Source organism: Mobula hypostoma, chromosome 2, assembly GCF_963921235.1.
Source record: "Mobula hypostoma chromosome 2, sMobHyp1.1, whole genome shotgun sequence".
In the NCBI taxonomy this organism is placed as follows: domain Eukaryota; kingdom Metazoa; phylum Chordata; class Chondrichthyes; order Myliobatiformes; family Myliobatidae; genus Mobula; species Mobula hypostoma.
The window spans coordinates 31,839,564-31,860,415 of NC_086098.1; the positions used below are offsets into that span (position 1 = coordinate 31,839,564).

At 42.4% G+C, this 20,852-nt stretch overlaps 1 protein-coding gene across 7 annotated transcripts in view; it reads right to left on the reverse strand.

Moving 5' to 3' along the window:
• Nucleotides 1–20,852, reverse strand: part of LOC134338816 (protein eva-1 homolog A-like) — a 301,553-nt gene that overhangs the window by 83,676 nt on the left and 197,025 nt on the right. The window contains exon 1 of one of the 7 annotated variants that reach the window (XM_063034952.1): nucleotides 13,010–13,160. The exons of 4 other annotated variants lie outside the window; for them this stretch is intronic. The gene's annotated coding sequence lies outside the window, so the exon portion shown is untranslated. Of the gene's footprint in view, nucleotides 1–12,782; nucleotides 12,976–13,009; nucleotides 13,161–20,852 lie in introns of those variants that run through there. 2 more of the 7 variants (XM_063034942.1, XM_063034961.1) reach the window with 2 other exon arrangements.

The window sequence follows — 20,852 nt, forward strand, 5'->3', positions numbered from 1 at the left end:
GTGGTTATATTTTAAAACTTCGGGGGGGGGAGGTTTAGATATGTACAGTATATGTATAGAGTCCAAATGACAACCTTGTACAGTACTAATGTAAAGAGAAACAGTGGGGACAGATACTTTGGCTTAGATGATCTTCCAATAAGCCCAGGGAATGGCCCATGGCCACATGAATGGTTCCATTAGCTTATACATAATCAATACCAATGGCCTCAGGAGTAAACATCAGTTCATTTACATCTCATTATAGATATATTATGGAAACACGGCCTTCAGCCATCAAGTCACACTGTCCAACAACCAGTCATTTTACACTAATATCCCACATTTTCTTCAGTTCCCCACAGATTCTACCTCTCACACAACACGGTCGGTTCTATTTACAGAGGCCAATTAACTTAATGTCCTTGGTTCACGGGAGAAAAACCAGAGCACTCAGAGGAAATCCATGAAGAAAATGTTTGCAAAGATTCGGCATGGCATCTGATTGTTTGACAATCTTCGAGAGGTGTGGTGGAGAGTATATTGACTGGCTGCATCACAGCCTGGGATGGAAACAGCAATTCCCATGAATGAAAAATCCAACACAAAGTAGAGGATACTGTAGTCTGTCACGGAAAAAGCCCTCCCATCCATTGAGCCTATCTACATGGAGTACAGGAGGCAGAGGAATGGTTACAGGATTGCCTTGAATCAGTGGACTGGGCCGTGTTCAAGCACTCATCTGAGTATCTGAATGACTACACCGGGGTAGTGGCAGACTGTATTAAAACAGCTGTAGATGAGTGTGTCACAACAAAATCATTCAGGCTTTTGCCCAATCAGAAGCCCTGGATGAACCACGAAATCTGGAATCTGCTGAGGGAAGGCCAAATCAGAGGCATTCAAATCTGGAGATCAAGAATGCTACAAGAGGTGCAGGTATAATCTCCGGAAAGCCATCTCACAGGCAAAGTAGAGATTCTGGATTAGACTGGAATCAACGAGGGATGCTCGACAGCTGTGGCACAGTTTGAACGCCATAACCTCCTACGGAGTTAAATCCAGCCACACGGGGGACAGCAGTGCTTTGCCTCCAGAAGAGCTCAGTGCATTCTATGCTCACTTTGACCACCAGGCCAGGGAGACACCGTTGTGCACCCCGACGTCTCCCAATTACCTGAAGATGACGTGCGGGCTGCCTTCCAGGGAGTGAATCAAAGGAAAGCATCAGTCCAAGTGGAGTACCTGGCCAAGTACTCAAGACTTGTGCTGACCAATTGGCTGGTGTGTTCACGGATATAGAAACAAAGAAACATAGAAAACTTACAGCACAATATATGTTCTTCGGCCCACAAAGCTGTGCCGAACATGTACTTGCTTTAGAAATTACCTAGGGCTACCAATAGCCCTCTGTTTTTCTAAACTCCATGTACCTATCCAGGAGTCCCTATTGTATCCACCTCCAGCACCGTCGCCGGCAGACCATTCTATGCACTCACCACTCTCTGCGTAAAAAAACTTACCCCTGACATCTGCTCTGTATCTACTTCCAAGCACCTTAAAACTGTGCCCTCTCATGTTAGCCACTTCAGCCCTGGGAAAAAGCCTCTGACTATCCACATGATCAATGCCTCTACATCTCTATCAGGTCACCTCTCATCCTCCGTCGCTCTAAGGAGAAAAGGCCGAGTTCACTCAACCTATTCTCATAAGGCATGCTTCCCAATCCAGGCAACATCCTTGGAAATCTCCTTTGCACCCTTTCTACAGTTTCCACATCCTTCCTGTAGTGAAGCGACCAGAACTGAGCACAGTACTCCAAGTGGGGTCTGACCAGCGTCCTATATAGCTGCAACATTACCTCTCAGCTCTTGAACTCAATCCCACTATTGATGAAGGCCAATGCACCATATGCCTTCTTAACCACGGAGTCAACCTGCGCAGCAGCTTTGAGTGTCCTATGGACTCGGACCCCAAGATCCATCTGATAATAGACAATAGACAATAGACGATAGGTGCAGAAGTAGACCATTCGGCCCTTCGAGCCTGCATCGCCATTCTGAGATCATGGCTGATCATCTACTATCAATACCCGGTTCCTGCCTTGTCCCCATAACCCTTGATTCCCCTATCCATAAGATACCTATCTAGCTCCTTTTTGAAAGCATCCAGAGAATTGGCCTCCACTGCCTTCTGAGGCAGCGCGTTCCACACCTCCACAACTCTCTGGGAGAAGAAGCTCCTCCTCAACTCTGTCCTAAATGACCTACCCCTTATTCTTAAACCATGCCCTCTGGTACTGGAATCTCCCAGCATCTGGAACATATTTCCTGCCTCTATCTTGTCCAATCCCTTAATAATCTTATATGTCTCAATCAGAACCCCCCTCAATCTCCTTAATTCCAGCATGTACAAGCCCAGTCTCTCTAACCTCTCTGCATAAGGCAGTCCGGACATCCCAGGAATTAATCTAGTGAACCTACGCTGCACCTCCTCCACAGCCAGGATGTCCTTCCTTAACCCTGAGACCAAAACTGCACACAATCTTCCACACTGCCAAGAGTCTTACCATTAATACTATATTCTGCCATCATATTTGACCTACCAGAATGAGCCACCTCACACTTATCTGGGTTGAACTCCACCTGCCACTTCTCAGCCCAGTTTTGCATCCTGTCAATGTCCTGCTGTAACCTCTGACAGCCCTCCACACTGTCCACAACACTCCCAACCTTTGCCATTGAAAAGTGAGAGGATATCTTCAACCTCTCACTTTGGCAGTGTGTGGTACCCAACTGCTTTAAGCAGTTTCCAATCGTACCGGTGCCCAAGAAGAGCGTGGTAACCTGCGTCAATGACTATCACCCAGTCGTGCTGACATCCACAGTGATGAAGTGTTTTGAGAGGCTGGTGTTGAAACATATTAGCTCCTGTCTGAATGATGACTTGGATCTGCTCTAATTTGCTTGCCAAAGCAACAGATCCACAGCAGATGCCATCTCGTTGGCTCTGCACACAACCCAGGAACATGTGGACAGCAAAGGTGCATACATCAGGCTGCTCCTTATCAATTACAGCTCAGCATTTAATACCATCGTCCCCTCAAAACTAATCAGTAAACTCCAAGACCTGGGTCTCAATACCCTTTGTGCAATTGGATCCTAGGTTTCCTCACTTGCAGACCCCAGTTAGTTCAGATTGGCAAAAACACCTCCTCCACAATCTCCGTCAATAGAGGTGCAACACAGGGATGTGTTCTTAGCCCTCTGCTCTACTCGCTTTACACCTATGACTGTGTGACTAAGCACAGCTCCGACACCATATTCAAGTTTGCTGATGACACCACTGTTGTGGGCCGTATCAAAGGTTGTGATGGATCAGCATACAGGAGGGAGATTGAAAATTTGTCTGCGTGGTGTCATAACCCAGAAAGTGATAGACTTCAGGAGAGGGAAACCAGAGGTTCATGAACCACTAGTCATCAGAGGATCAGAGGTAGAAAGGGCCAGTAACTTTAAATTCCCGGGTGATACTATTTCAGAGGACCCATCCTAGACACAGCATCTAAATGTAATTGCAAAGAAAGCACAACAGTGCCTCTACTTCCTTAAAAGACTGTGGAGATTCAGCGTATCATCGAAAACCTTGACAAGCTTCTATAGATGTGTGGTGGAAAATGTATTGACTGGCCACATTACAGCCTGATATGGGGACATCAATGCCTTTGAGCAGTAAATCCTACAGAAGATAGTGGATTCAGCCCAGTACATCACAGGTAAAGCCCTCTCAACCATTGAGCACATCTACATGAAACGCTGTCAAAGCCAAGCAGCATCCATCATCAAAGATCCTCACCACCCAGGCCTTACTCTTTTCTCGCTGCTGCCATCAGGTAAAAGGTATCAGAGCCTCAGGACTCGAACAACCAGGTTAAAGAGCAGTTAGTACCTCACAACCATCAGGCTTTTGAACAAAATGGGGTAACTACACACACCTATTGAGATGTTCTCACAACCAATGATCTCACTTTAAGGACACTTTATCTTGTTATTTCATGCTCTGGTTACTTATTACTATTTATTTATATTTGCATTTGCTCAGTTTGTTGTCTTTGATGCTCTCACTCTTTAATTGATCCTGTTTACAGTTACTATTCTATAGATCAGCTGAGTATGCCCACAGGAAAAGGAATCTCAGGGTTGTATGTGGTGACATGCTTGTACTCTGAATATACTTTGAAATTTTGGACTTTGATCTGCAGAATATTTTGTGTTCATGCTCAGGATTTTGGCAGCTCGGGTAAGGTGGACAGAGAGGGTGGTGTGTGAGAGATCAGGAAATGATCAAAGTCAGAGTGAGAGGGGAACCAGTACAGAGAAATGCTGATGAAAGGTCTCGGCTCAAAAAGTCAATTCTTTATTCCTCTCCATAGATGCTACCTGTCCTGCTGAGTTCCACCAGCATTTTGATGTGCTACAGGGAGATATAAGGTTTCTTTGTGTAACACAGAGAGCATACCTGCTTTGCCTAGTCTTCCCTAAAATAGCAAAAATATACCTTCTTGGGCTCTTCAGGCTACAGTCCTACTGAGGGTTCCAGCCATCAGGCATTATGATCATAACTGGCAGCAAAAGAATTCCCGCCATACTCCAAATAACATAATCAAACTTTGAAATTTAAATACCCTGCCTGCACCCTCCCTAGGATTGGAATGCTGCATGTCTGACCAAGATGTTGCACAACCACGAAACCACTATCTTAACCACCTGCCCCACCGCATCCCACTCATGAATCTCAGGGTTGTACATGGTGAGGTACATGTACTTTGATAATCAATTTACTTTGAACTTTGACCTGTGAACCAGGATGAATAAAATTGAATCCAATATATAGGGCAGCACGGTAGCTTACTAGTTTGTGCAACGGTTTACAGTACCAGAAACACGGCTTCAATTCCCACTGCTGCCTGGAAGGAGTTTGTACATTCTCCCCGTGACTGCATGGGTTTCCTCCAGGTGCTCTGGCTTCCTCCCAAAGACATACCAGTTGGAAAGTTAATTAGTCATTGTAAATTGTCTCGTGATTAGACTAGGATTAAATTGTGATATCTGGGTGGTGCAACTCAAAGGCCTATTCCGCGCTGTATCTCAATAAATAAACAAAAGTAAAATGTAGCTGCAAATCTATGAATGAAATTTAACGTTATTGCTCAGAAACATTCTAGTAACTGCATCTTGTATTGTCAGTAGAAAGAATTTCTTGCATTCCGCATCCAGCTACAGTTCACATGTAACTGATCCCACTTCAATAAAGTACTGGATCTAAAGGACACACGCCCCCATTCTTTCCTGGAAACATGAGAAGGAAGGAGTTTCAGTAAAACATCATGACTCATAAGAGAAACTTTACTTCAACCATTGTGAAAGAACATTAAGTGACTTGGTAATGCAAAGTAACAAGTCTTTGATCTGTGAAGGTTAAGAAATCTATGATTTCAGGGTTGAGTTCACAATGTTCAGAGTTTTATGCCATATTGTGACTTCAAGCAGCATCTGTCTAGTGGGAACTAATTAGATTGGCAACCAAAGAATTTCCCCACCTACACATACACACACATACAAATGCACAATATACTATTGGTCAAACTTTAAAATAACATTTCATCCCACATTTCCGGAACGTCAAGACGCTTGTGAAAATAAACTCCTCAAGTGTTTGCTGCCAGTTGAGTTTTACCGATCCCCTCCTCCCCGACTTTAAAACATAATGAAGCCCTTTGTGTGGCAAGAGAACAGAAACTCTTTCAATCTTCCGCCTGAAGTGCAGGAACAAGTGAAGGTGAATTATGGGTGTCGGTAACAATGACAGACCCTTTGACAAACTGGAGTTCTGCTTTGAGGTTTATAGAAAGAGTAGCAACACCTCATGGTTCTGTGTCACATCTAATTATATTCTTTAGTTCCTTTGAATTTAATGACAATGGATAATGTTTAATTATTTTACACATTCATTTATTTTTGGTGGCTACTTCACTAACCAAACTTTGTCAGAAACAAGAAGTTTCTCTCAGTCCTTTACTGCAATGAAGCAGCGATGAGCTCAGTGAAATTAAACTAGAAAAGGCATAATGAATCAAGCGTACCTGCAATATTTTCTTCACCTAGAATAGCGGTTAGTGCAATCACATTACAGTGCTCATGATCACTGATTGGGGATCTATTCCCATGGCATTCTGCAGTCCTCTACAGAGGAGTTAGCAAGGATTCAGCATGACATCTAACACTTTGACAAACTTCTACAGATGTGTGGTGGAGAGTACATTGACTGGTTGCATCACAGTCTGGTATGGATACATCAATGACCTTGAACAGAAAAGTAGTGGATACAGCCCAGCCTATCATGGATAAAGCCTTCCCAAGCACCGAACACATCTACATGGAACATTGTCGCAGGAAAGCAGCATCCATCATCAGGGACCCCCACCACCCAGAAAATGCACTCTTCTCGCTGCTGGATTCAGAAAAAAAGGTACAGGAGCCTCAGGACTCACACCAACACATTCAGGAACAGTTATAACCCTCAACCATCAGGCTCTTGAACCAAAGGGGATAACTTCACTTGCCCCATCACTGAAATATTCCCACAACAAATGGACTCACTTTTAAGGACTCTTCATCTCATGTTCTCAATATTTATCTATTATTTTGTGTCAACAAAATAGAGAGAGTACAGAGAAGATTTACTAGAATGTTATCTGAGTTTCATCACCTAAGTTACAGTGAAAGGTTGAACAAGTTGGGCCTTTATTCTTTGAAACGTAGAAGGTTGAGCGGGGACTTGATAGAGGTATTTAAAATTATGAGGGGGATAGATAGAGTTGACGTGGATAGGCTTTTTCCATTGAGAGTGGGGGAGATTCAAACAAGAGGATATGAGTTGAGAGTTAAAGGGCAAAAGTTCAGGGGTAACTTGGGGGGGAACTTCTTTACTCAGAGAGTGGTAGCTGTGTGGAACAAGCTTCCAGCAGAAGAGGTTGAGGCAGGTTCGGTGTTGTCGTTTAAAGTTAAATTGGACAACTATATGGACAGGAAAGAAATGGAGGGTTATGGGCTGAATGCAGGTCGGTGGGACTAGGTGAGAGTAAGAGTTCGGCACGGACTAGAAGGGTCGAGATGGCCTGTTTCCGTACTGTAATTTTTATATGGTTATATATGGTCATGTGGTTATTTATTTATTTATTTATTTATTATTTTTGTATTTACTGTTTGTTGTCTTTTGTATATCAGGTTGAACGCCCGGTTGGTGCAGTCTTTCATTGATTCTGCAATGGTCTTTATTCTATTATGGTGTTATACAAGAAAATGAATCTCGGGGTTGTACATGGTGGAATATATATACAGTCGTCCCTCGGTATCCGCGGGGGATTGGTTCCAGGTCCCCCCGTGGATACCAAAATCCGCGGATGCTCATCCCTTATATAAAATGGCACAGTATTTGCATATAACCTACGCACTTCCTCCCGCATACTTTAAGTCATTTCTAGATTACTTATAATACCTAATACAATGTAAATGCTATGTAAATAGTTGTTATACTGTATTGTTTAGGGAATAATGACAAAAAAAAAGTCTGTACATGTTGAGTACAGACGCAACCATCGTAGCTCTTCTGGGAACGCTGACGCTACCTCGGCATCAGCCAATGTCGATTCTCCCGTGATCTTTAAGTTCCTGAGGCTGTAGTGCTTTACACAGCCAGCCAGCCATCCCTTACTAGCCTTAAACTCCTTCCTCTCGCTCACAACACAAGTAGTGAACGAATGAGACGCGAGGTGAACGATGCTCAAACAACGAGTGCTGGAGGGAGACTGAGGATCTGAAATGGTGGGAGGGTATGCCTACACATCACTTCATTCGTGTGGATTCAGCGTAGTGCTCGATGCACGGCAAATTCAAGTTTTGCTTTTTGGAACTTTCTGGAATTTCTTTTCCGAATATTTTCAATCTGCGGTTGGTTGAATCCGTGGATACGGAGGGCCGACTGTACTTCAATAATAAGTTTACTTTGAACTTTAAAGAGGTTGTACATTTTCTCCATGATCACGTGGGTTTCCTGCATATGCACCAGCTTCCTCCCACAATTCATAAAGAGATATGGCTAGCATTAGTGAGTTGTGAGCATGCTATCTTGGCGCCAGAAGCAACTTTTGCAGGTTGCTCCCCAGCACATCACAAAAAAAAATGGTGCAAATGATACATTTCACTGTGTATTTTGATGTTTCAATGCATAAGTGATAAATAAATCTAATCTTAACTTATCTTACAAATCTTTTAATAGGTTGCCCGCCACTTCCACAGTCAGAGAGTGAATAAGTTCCCACCAGAACTCTTGATTCTGGTTAACATCAATTTTTTTAAAAATGGTGCAGAACATCACACTAATGTGTTGTGGCAGCCCATATGACGCTTCTTGTGTACTCCAAGAGCTGAATATATCTAAAATCGCTCCATTCGGGTGAAAACAATCATCTGCTTTTTTCACCTCAATTTAACTCTTACAATACACAGCTCCTGAAGTGCATATCAAAATTATCTGAAATTTAAAAAGATATACAGTGGGCAGTTGAATTTATAGTCTTGTCTATCAACTAACATCGCATTTCCTCCTGTTTAGTGATGCCATATTCCACAGTCAAGCCCAGTCTCATGCTTATCTGGTGTCTATACACATCCATTCTGCAGTTTGAATTGCCAGAGATTATCAGAAGTGGAAACTTGACAGCTTTACCATAATTTCAGTCAACAATTGCAGCACCCACGCCTGGCACTCCAGTTAAATAATTTCCAGTCAAATTCAGCAATTCAGTTTATTATTCTCCCATTCCTAATGGCTCAGTTATGAGTTAGCAATGCATGCAAGAACTGAGCTACTGACACTTCAGATCATATATCACTGTGACCAAGAAGTTATAATATTCTTTTTGACTAGATAATAATATTTCGCATAGCAGGTTACAAAATGTGAGTGTTTCTTCCACGGCACGTTAATGTTGACCTGAAGTCAATAAGCTCATTTCAAATGATTCAGTGTATATAAAGGCAGGAAATAAGGCTTTTAAGTCAATAATTAATCATCTGAAGTACATTGATTGTAGCAGGCAGCAATTCTATAACTGATAATCTTGTTTACTGCTTTACACATCTAGTCTATGGACAATGAAAAATCACATCGAAAAGAAGTTAAAAGAACACTTAGATCATTTTACAAGTTAAATTGAAAGATTTGTGAAGTCAGTTTATATTTTCAAATTTACCACAGAGGAATACATTTTGTGGAAGAACTTAGGCTTCCTTCAGCCATTTTTCTCTCCCCTTGGAGTTTTGTTCAGCAAAGGACCTTCAATTTAAATTGATAATGAACATTTTCAGTTTTCCCAGCAGCAATGGCCTTTTTGGACAACACACATTGCATATTTGAAGTATTGTTTTGTGCTCCACGCACAGCCAAATCTACACAGCTGAGTCAGGACCACCCTGTCCACTGAAGAAAAGGTGCTACTAGTTTTATATAAAACATGGAAGCACAGACTGTACAGCATAGAATAGATCTTTTACCCACAATGACTGCATCAGTCAAGGTTCGTGTCCCTCCACTCCCTCTCTGTTCGTGTACCTGACTGGCGAACATCTTCTGCACCATCTTCAAAGCCTTTACATCCTTCCTATAATGTGGTGACCAGATCTTCATACAATATTCCAAAAATGGCCTAACCAAAGGTTTATAGAGCTGAAACGTGATTTCTCAATTGTTACACTTAGTGCCCTGACCAATGAAGGCAAACATGCCTTAAACTTTCTTTACCATCCCATACACTTATGTTACCATTTTGAGAGCTATGGACTTACACCTTGAGATGGCTCTGTACATCTTCTGAAGATCCTACCATTTACTGTATACATTCTTCCTGAATCTGATCTCCCAAATTGCACTGCCATACATTTGTCCCAAATTAAATTCATCTGCCATTTTTCTGCCCAAATTTCCAAATATTTTCTACCAACCTTTATCCTTGGATAAATGTCATTACTACTGCCACAACAGGTTGATGGCTGACACAATCTTACTGGCCTTCCACACGGCCTTGGATCTCCTGGATAATACAAATACCTATGTCAGGATGCTGCTTATTGACTATAGCTCAGCGCTTAACACAATTATTTCTACGGTCCTGACTGAAAAGCTACAGAACCTGGGCTTCTGTACCTCCCTCTGCAACGTTCCCGTATAGGATCAAAATAAGCTGCAGAGAGTTGTAAAATTAGCTCCATCATGGCCACTAGCCTCCATAGTATCCAAGACATCTTCAAGGAGTGATGCCTCAAAAAGGCAGCATCCATCATTAAGGACCTCCACCACACAGGACATGCTCTCTTCTCATTGTTTCCATCAGTAAAGAGGTACAGGAGCCTAAAGGCACAGACTCAGTGATTCAGGAACAGTTTCTCCTCTCTGCCATCCAATTACTGAATGGCCTACAATGTTGTGCCAACAAAGATTTCTATGTTTCTGTGTTTCTCTTCTATGCAATCTCTTGCATCATTCATAATCTGTGCAGTGCATCCTAGTGGTTTTGCATGGTGACAGTAGATTTACTACCGTCATCAATGTTTTGTATGAAGGATGCCCCAAGAAAATAGTCTCTGGAAACCTTTAGAAAGCTTGAAGTTAAACTGTACCCTCTTACCATAAATGGCAGCTATCCTCGATGACTGGCCAACTGGCAATAGCATGTTCATTCATTATAAGATATCAAATAGCTTTCTGGGAGAGGACAGCAGAGCCTGTAATCCATTGACACCTCAAATGAGTTTCAGCAACTTTAGTAATTCTAGTAATATGCTGGAATCGATAACTGGGTCAATGCAACATGCTCAAAGTCACAGCAGTTACGGATCCTGTATGAACCTCCATAGCCTATTTGTAAGACTTGGTGAGTTTGGCTTGTGCTGTGCTGATAACATGGAAATAAGACATGAGATACCAGGTGACGGCTGGGATCACCAGTGTCCACATGGAACTGGATTGGCTCCAAGCTCCAAACAAGGTTAGTGTTGAACTCTGCCATGCTCCTTGTTGTTACACTTGGCTTCTGAACAGACTGGACAATGACTTCGTAATCTTGCCAGCAGTCTTAACTTACAGGCTGCCCCAGTGTTATTTGCATCCAATTCCTCTGGAGCAGAATATGTGTGCAATCATATGTGTGTGCGAAGCGCAGAATCAAATATCACTGAGATGATTGTACATTCTAGTATCAATTGTTTGGCGATGTGATGAAAAACCAAGTTATCAGAAGATTGATGCAAATGAGAGAGATAAGAGAGACAAATAGAGAAACGTTCAAAATGTTAATGAGAGAGCAGAGAGATTAACGAAAAGAGACACAGTCCCGAGTTTTGACAGACCAGTTGCTTTGAATCTGAACTGTTTGAAGTTTGATGGACAGGCGATACCCCAGCAGGGGGATAAAAGGAACAGGTTCGCTAAGACACGACAGACACCACGAGATCACGAGATAACGAGACCCTGGAAAAGCGGTGTGCCCCCACAAGTTGGTGAGAGTTTTGAAGGTCTGGTCGCGGGTCTAACCATAGACGCACAGGGTGAAAAGGTACGATCGGCGGGAACCTGGTGTGTGTGTACGCCCTTGCCTGGGTGCCGGGTTCACCGTGGAAGAACGATCATATCCGGAACGGAGGGGTCACAGTCGGTGACCTCAGAAGACAGTAAAAGGGCTTGCCCAAAAGCTAACTGCGAGGAACATCAAAGGTCTGTTTTGAATCAGGAAATTTGCATATTCTCTCTCTCTCTCTCTCTCCAACGGCACAACAGCGATTGCTGCGAACTGTACTCAGCTGAACTGAACTCTGCCTCACTTGAGACTGATCATTTTACCCCTAGTCTGCGATAGAGCTTGATTGATTCCTATTATCCTAGTTCTGTGTACATGTGTGTTGTATCATTGCTAACCTGTTACATTTATATCCTTACAATTAGAGTATTGTGTTACTTATGTCTTTAATAAAACTTTCTTAGTTCCAGTAATCCAGACTCCAACTAAGTGGTCCATTTCTGCTGGTTTGGCAACCCAGTTACGGGGTACGTAACAGCGACAATAAAGTATAAAATATCACACTCTCTAATGAGCTTCTTCCCCAGACTGCTGTTCACCCTCATGTTCAATGGTTCAGCACAGATCAATTTAACTTTAGAGTTAATTTGTGACTCCCAACATCAAACAGGAATACAAATTGGACTGTGACTGCTTGAGAGTCTGCAAGCTGTTGTGCTTAAATCTGGAAATGACTGACATCACCAGAGGAACCTGGAAGTGCATTTTCAGTTCATTGATATCGTTTAGGAAATTAACTTTCTATCCTGGAGCTTGACAAGCCAATAAATTACTTCAGTCACACGGTAACATGGATGTTTGCTATCTGCCTCCAGAAGTGCCCTCATAAGTCATAATGCTGCACCAAATAGTAATGATTGAGCAATGTGTGACAGACTCATCAGCGATGCCTACATCCGTAAAATGGGTTCTTGAAAATTATGTAGAATTAAATAGAACAGTGCAGCAGAGGTAAAGCACCCTGCATTCAAGGAGACAGTATGGAGAAAAGAAAATCATTCAGAGAAATTATTTCCTTCCTGCTATACAGATTATACGCTCCCACCGCCTTATACAAATATACTCTATCTGCCCATTTCACTTCAGGGAGAAGGATACAAGCTGCTCAAACCTATCAGTAAGACAACTGTTGCGTCAGCTGCATTAACAAGTGGAGTATCCCACAGAAAGTAGCTTCTCGGGCAAAGCGGGAAGAGGCTGACATTCCATCTTCCCTCAGCTGTCAAGTTATTCCCGGCAGTTGGCTTTCGCTGTCCCAATTTTCCTCAGTTACAGGCAAAGAAACGGACTCCCAAGAGAATCAAAACAAAACAAGATGTTCTCAGGACAAAGACCAACCTTTGCGTACAAAAGCAGCACATTGTTTCCGTGGTTCCCACCAGTCCAAAGCTGAAGGCTACATTGCGTAAAAAAGCAATAAAACTAACCATCTGCTAAAGGAGCAAACTTCACCGCAAGTTAATGAATAAGTTCATCTACACCAGCTCTTCTGAAGGGATCTTGTTTTGGTATTTTATAACTGGCATACATCATCACACAAAAGCAAAAGGGTGCAACCATTTAAAGTTTGCCTTGAAAAGGTATTAAATGATTTAATTTCAGATCAGTATTTCCTGAGTTAACTCTGTAAATGTGTCTCACACACAAGGATAAAAGTACCATCATGTACCAGTGGGCCAGTTAACAGCATTAAGAGACAGCAACATTTGTCAAAATGAAGTAGATGGAGATGGAACCAAAGGAGATAACTTCACTCAATTTCACTTGCCCAATCACTGAAATGTTTCCACAACCAATGGACTCACTTTTAAGGACTCTTCATCTCAAGTTCTTGATATTTATCGCTTGTTTATTAATATTATTTATTCTTCTTGTATTTGCACAGTTTGTTGTCTTCTGCTTTCAGGTTGAATGTCCTAGTTGGGCAGTCTTTCATTGATTCTATTATGTGAAGTACGTGCTTCGGGGCTTTCTACAATATCACACATTAACTTCCCCTAAATATTACCTATAAGCATTTAATAACAACCATGATCAACATTTCTAAGCCCATTCTCATGAGGGAAATTACTTATCCTGCACTCCTAACAGGAAACATGGCTGGATTTAACATTGTGGTTCACTGTCAAATCTCCGAGTATGGTCCTCCTATGGAATCCTGAGGTTGATAATTAATAGTATGTACAGTATCTAGATATAATGGAGACAAAAATATGATAATGGTTTGGACCCTTTTGCTCACTGATGTACAAGAATAAACACATTCAAAGCTCTCTTTTTGACTGCAGATTAACAATAGGATAAAAGGGCAGAATTCTAGTCAGAAATTACGAACAGAGACCAACATTTAGTTTATCACATCGCTAGTTACTCAGCTATTAGCTGCACCAGATGGGGTGCATGGGGTGTACTAGGTGGGGTAGCACTTCTGGTGAGGGGACTTGTTGTGGCCATTCTGGGGCAGCTCGTCTTCCTTTGGTCCCCACAGGACACTCAGCTCTACTTGTGGCTCCAAGTAGCTGTTAGCATGCAACAGTGGTCACACCCTGGTATACCGCTTTGACAGAAGAGGGTATGTCCTGGGAGATGGGGGTGTCCTTAACGAAGGATGCCCCGTTCTTGCGGCATCGTCTTTTGAAGTTGTCCTCGATGCTGGGGAGGCTAGTGCCCAGGATGGTGCCGGCTGAGTTCACAACATTCAGCAGCTTTGCTTTGAATGTCTGCCGAAACCAAGTCAAGTTCGTTACCTTTATCTGGGTGAATTAACCTTTATGGTATCAGTTTCCATTCATATTGTGTGATAAAATATTATGCTGGAACCAATGCTGGGTTACAATAAAGAATGAAAAGCTCTGTGCAATTATCAAGTAATAACCACTGAACTCCTTCCAAAATAAACGGACATAAGAATGTCTATTTGTTCCCACTAGATCTCTATTTTAACTACATACTGTATTACATATTAACTTCTAATGCACCAGCAGTCAATGTTTGATCAGCAGTGCATTCGAGTTTTCATTTCACAAGTGAGTAGGTTACCCCAGTTTGTTCCACAGCTCCTGTTCTTAATTACAATTGAATTTTAACTTGAGATCCAGTGATTTTCTGGGATGCAGCTGAGAACCTGCAAGTTGTGCAGCCAGTTTAAAACAGGTAGAGGAAAACTGTGGAGCATCTATACGAGTACACATCCGGAACAGGAACTGATCAGTGAGGTAATTATGTGGTAGGAAAAATACCGCATAGGAAAATCATATGATTAGAGTGGATGTTTCCTATAGTGGGGAGTCTAGGACCAAAAGGCACAACCTCAGAGAAGAGAGATGTCCATTTAGAACGGAGATGAGGAGGAACCTCTTTAGCCAGAGGGTGGTGAATCTGTAGAATTCGATGCCACGTGGCTGTGGAGGCCAGGCCACTGAGTATATTTAAGGTGGAGGGAGGTTGATAGATTCTTGATAATTCAGGGTGTGAAAGGTTATGGGGAGGAAATGGGGCTGAGTGGGACACACACAAAATGCTGGAGGAACTCAGTAGGCCGGGTAACATCTATGGAAAGGAGTACAGTCAACGTTTCAGGTCGAGATCCTTCAGCAGGACTGGAGAAAAAGATTTGTAAGGTGGGGGAGGGCAGAGAGAAACACCAGGAGAAAGGTGAAACTTGGAGGGGGAGGGATGACGCAAAGAGCTGGGAAGTTGATTGGTGAAAGAGACAGAAGGCCATGGAAGAAAGAAAAAGGAGCACCAGAGGGAGGTGATGTGCAGGCAAGGTGAGATGACACTTCACCTGTGAGTCTGTCGGGATCATCTCCTGTGTTCAGTGCTCCCAATGTGGCCTCCTGTATATCAGTGAGACCCGACGTAGATTGGGAGACCACTTCGCCGAGCATCTACACTCCATCCGCCAGAACAAGTGGGATCTCCCAGTGGCCACCCATTTTAATTCCACTTCCCATTCCCATTCCAATATGTTCATCCATGGCCTCCTCTACTGTCGTGATAAAGTCACACTTAGGTTGGAGGAACGACACCTTATATTCCATTTGGGTAGCTCCCAACCTGATGGCATGAACATTGATTCCTCAAACTTCTAGTAATGCCTCCCCCCTCCCCCTCACCATTTCCCATCCCCTTGTCCCTCTCTCATGTTATCTCCTTGCCCACCCATCACCTCCCTCTGGTGTTCCTGCCCCCCACCTACCCACCCTTTTTTCTTTCTTCCATGGATTTCTGTCTCTTTCACCAATCAACTTCCCAGCTGTTTGCTTCATCCCTCCCCTTCCAAGTTTCACCTTTCTCCTGGTGTTTCTCCCTCCCCCCCCAACCCCCAACTTTCAAATCTACTCCTCAGCTATTTTTCTCCAGTCCAACGGAAGGGTTTCGGTCCAAAACATCGACTGTACTTTTTTTCCACAGATGCTGCCTGGCCTGCTGAGTTCCTCCAGCATTTTGTGTGTGTTGCTCAGATTTCCAGCATCTGCAGATTCTCCCTTGTCTGGGGTTGAGAGGGAAATGGATGGGCCATGATCAAATGGTGGAGCAGGCCCAATGGGCTGACTGGCTTGGTTCTGCTCCGAAGTGCGCCATATTGTTAACATCACCTGAACATGAATAATTATCCTTCAAGTTGCGCTCTGCAGAGGGGGCAAGTTTTATATTCCATTCACTCCTCAAACATGACTGCTACCTCACCAGGAAGTGATGGAAGACACCAGCAACTGTGGAAGGCACCACCTGAGATCCAAAAGGCAAAAGGAGCCTAGCTGAGCCCACAGCAAGTATTGAAAGAACAAGTATAAGAAAAAAAATCCTTACCTTTATTCTGACTTATCAATATATGGCAGTTATCTGCATATGATAGTAATGAAAGGAGGTGAGCACAATACCATCCCCGTGGAGACAAAAGTTATCTTCACATGGGAGCACCTTCAATTACGTTGTGCAGACTACAATGGACTAAATTGGATGGAATTCAGAATAGATCAAACAGCTTAAAAATGAGACTTTAACACCAGCAGAATTGTATGCACCACTATCTGTAATCTTAGACCCTGCATGTCCCTTAATCTACTGTAATCAATGAGTCAACAGACTACTCTTTGTTTAGTACCAAATGTGGAAGAGTACACGGGAACAGCAGCAGGCAGACCTCCAGAGGAGCAAAACTGGCAAAGTTATAATATAATAGTACCCGCATCACGTATAATAATTGAAGAATGCTGTAGACAGCTGTAGTCATTAAACCATTGATCATATTAAAGCACCAGTGCTCTGCATTACCTAGTCATTTAAGATAGCTAGACTCCCATTCCAAATGATATCAGGATGAATATATAAATATTGCAAACATGTTCACTACAATAGCGAGAAGTACCACAAGATATTTTTGCCTCTAGCCAATAGATTTAACATAGCTACAGCACTGGTGTCTGACAAGATGAAAAATGAACCAAGTGCAGAACAAACCCAAACCCGTCATCATCACCTGTCAACTTGCTCTCAATCATCGACAGTGGTGTTGCCATAGTCATCATACCTGCTCCCGGATGGCCAATTTGGACTCATCCAGGATCAGTCCATTCCAGACCTTACTACGGGTTTGATCTAAATAGGGACACAAAAGAGCTGAATGCCAAGTGTGATGCAAGAGCTGCTCCTCTTGACGAGGCAACTTTGCACTCAGTTTTGCATGAAAGAGCCTCTGGTAATTGGGAATCAAGAGGAAAAACCTATCAGGAGCTTTCTTTGTATGAAGGAAAATACTTGCTCACTTTCACCATAACTTCGGATATTGTTTTAGCTGACAGACTCGTATTCCATCCTGTTTACAGGTGAACCTTTACTAAAATACTGTTGCTACACAATCATTGCATCAACAAGCAATTTAAACTGTTAATAATAAATGCCATTGGTTGAAATATGTTATTCCATTTATTACCATTGTATACTACAGTTAGAGAATGTATACAGTATACTATCTGAGATCCTTATACTTCACAAACATCCATGAAAAACAGAACCCCAAAAGAATGAATGACAGAAAAAACATTAGAACCCCAAAGCCCCCTCTTCCCCCTCCCCCATGAAGTCAGCAGCAAAACATCAACCTTCCCCCTCCCTCGTCCCATTCCAGCAGAAAGTGTCAGCACCCACCACCCACTAAGCAGCAGAAAAGACCCCAAAGAGAGAACATGGTATTGGAAAATAGCATGACACAAAAACATTTCCAGCACCAAGCAAAACAAAAATATTAAATTGTTCAAAGATGAAACAAAACAGTGCACTGATATGGATTCAACAGGACCAAATAAAAATTGTAGTCATTAATCAGATATTTCCTACCCCACTAAGCAAAAATCGATGTATAAAACATGGTCTTCAACTGCTTGCTCTCACCTGCGAAAACTGAAGTTGTTTCTTAGAGTGGTCAAACTGTTTGGAATTAAGTACAAGATCCCTGGATTGGTTTCTAGACAGGGAGCTTATTACGTGAAACTAAGCCTTTCCTCAGTCCGTTGTTGAAGATACACTACAAGCTAATTTTGAAATCTCTGACAATCACTTGCACGACTCACTTTGCTTACAAACCTCGCAAGATGCAATGTTAATAACCAACAACGTATTTTTTTTAAAACCAGATGCCTTTTTGTCCCTTCTGGGCATGTTATTGACTCTATTTTCATCTGCAGTATCATCTCTCAAGAGCTAGCAACAAAACAGCTCTGAAAAATGAGACACTTTATCTCCTCAGGCTAGGGATTTCTATTATTACATATTCTATTGAATTCTTTATTTATTTCACAGCTGTATAAAATTCAATAGAATCATTGAAATCTTCACTATTTCTCCCATTCTTACACTTCCAAAGATGGTGAGAATTCACATTTAGCAGTTATGCTGCTGAATGTTCAGTGAACAAACTTCACAACTTTATTCCAAACTGTTAGCGATATCTCATCCAATGTTCTGAATGTTGAAGGAGAAAACTCACAAGTAAAATTTTTTTTTAATAACACAAAATGCTAGAAGTATTCAACAAGTCAAATGGTATCAGTGGCGAGAGCATAAGCAAATGTTTCTGGTCAGTAACTGTGTCAGAACCGGAAAAGTGCTAACACTGAATATGGATGGATGGATGGTGAAAACAAGGAGGACCTCATGCTAGATCGACCTAGAAGGAGCGGGCCATGAAGCAAAAATTCCGGAGAGAGAGGAAGTGTGTTTGAGAGCCCTGTCAACTTTGGTAATGGGAAAGCCATGGAAAATAAATGGTTAGGCATCTCCAAGGCACTGAATCCTTGGAAGCAAATCAAATATGACAGGTATTTAGAACCTGGAATGTAGTCCTTACAGGAAGCCAAGTGGGAAAAGCTGTAGTAGGCAGTAGGTTTTTAATGGATATTGATCACCAAACTATCCCCAGAGAAGATTGGGATGTCAAGAAAGAGAAGGATGAGTCCACAAACACGAGTGAATCTGCAGATGATGAAAATGCTGGAGGAACTCAGCAGGCCAGGCAGCATCTATAGAAAAAGTAAATAGTTGACGTTTGGACCAAGACCCTTCATCAGAACCAAGTCCACAACACGCACAGTAATGTCTTCCTTTGCCCTTAGGTTTGATTTCTATCACCTTCACTGGGATTCCATTATCAGACACATCTTCCTGCCCCTCCCCTTTCAGCTTTCAGAAAGGAGTTAAACCTTCTATTCCCCTCCAAAGCTTTTTCATACTACTTTTTGATGCAACATCTGTCCTTTTCCTTTGTCAGTTTCTATAATGTTGGGACCCTAATAGTCCTACCAGGTTAAAAAGCAATTCTCTTGCATTTCCCTCAATGTAGTGATTAACTTGCAGTACTCATGATCTGATCTCCCCTGCACCGAAGAACCCAAATTCAAATGATTGAGAACACCTCTATTCAGCTCACTTTAGTGATCCTTAACCTCCAACTTCATATCACTTTTAATCTCTATCCAATTCCCACTCTGATTTTTTTCGCCTTTGTCCCCTGACATCATTCCAAATTTCTCCATTCTAAGCACAAGAAACAGATTCTTGCCTTTTGTTTAGGGACATTGCAGCCCTTGGTCCCAACATTATACTCAATGATTTCTGGTATCCAGCCATTCTGTGTTGGAGTGGCCAGCTTTGATGCAAGGTCATCCACCAATAACATAGTTTTCTTCTTTCCACAGAAGCTGCTTGATCTGCTGGGTATACTTACAATATACAAACGTACGAACTCCCATATAACCATATAACAATTACAGCACAGAAGCAGGCCATCCCGGCCCTTCTAGTCCATGCCGAATGCTTACCCTCACCTAGTCCCACTGACCTGCACTCAGCCCATAACCCTCCATTCCTTTCCTGTCCATATAGCTATCCAATTTAACTTTAAATGACAATATCAAGCCTGCCTCTACCACTGCAACTGGAAGCTCGTTCCACACAGCTACCACTCTCTGAGTAAAGAAGTTCCCCCTCGTGTTACTCCTAAACTCTCAAATCATGTCCTCTTGTTTGAATCTCCTCCACTCTCAATGGAAAAAGCCAATCCACGTCAACTCTACCTATACCCCTCATAATTTTAAATACCTCTATCAAGTCCCCCCTCAACCTTCTACGCTCCAAAGAATAAAGACCCAACTTGTTCAACCTTTCTCTGTAACTTCAGTGCTGAAACCCAGGTAACATTCTAGTAAATCTCCTCTGTACTCTCTCTATTTTGTTGACATCTTTCCTATAAATCCCTTGCTTCGGATTTACAGCAACCTCTCAATTCCACACATATTTTCGTTTCTAGTTGCTGGAAGCAAAGCGTGTTGTCACCAGGATAACACTGGTCCCCAACCTGTAACAGACTCTTTCTCCTCTATCCACTTTGCAACTTATAAAACACTTACTGTTCACTTTTGCAGTTCTCAGGAAGAGTGATCAGAAGCAAGCCATTTTTCATTCCACTGATGCTGCCCCCGTCTGCTTATTTCCAACGTTTTCTACTTTTGTTTCAGATTCCTCATATCTTTGTGCATTTGTTTACTCTTTATTTTAACCCTTTGTCTTTAAATGTTTTCTAACCATGTGTTTCAGTTAAATTTAGCTGAATGTGGGAGGAATGACTGTCAACTGACAGTAAAGCATCAAATTATCAGGTATCTGTGCTCTGATTGGTCTA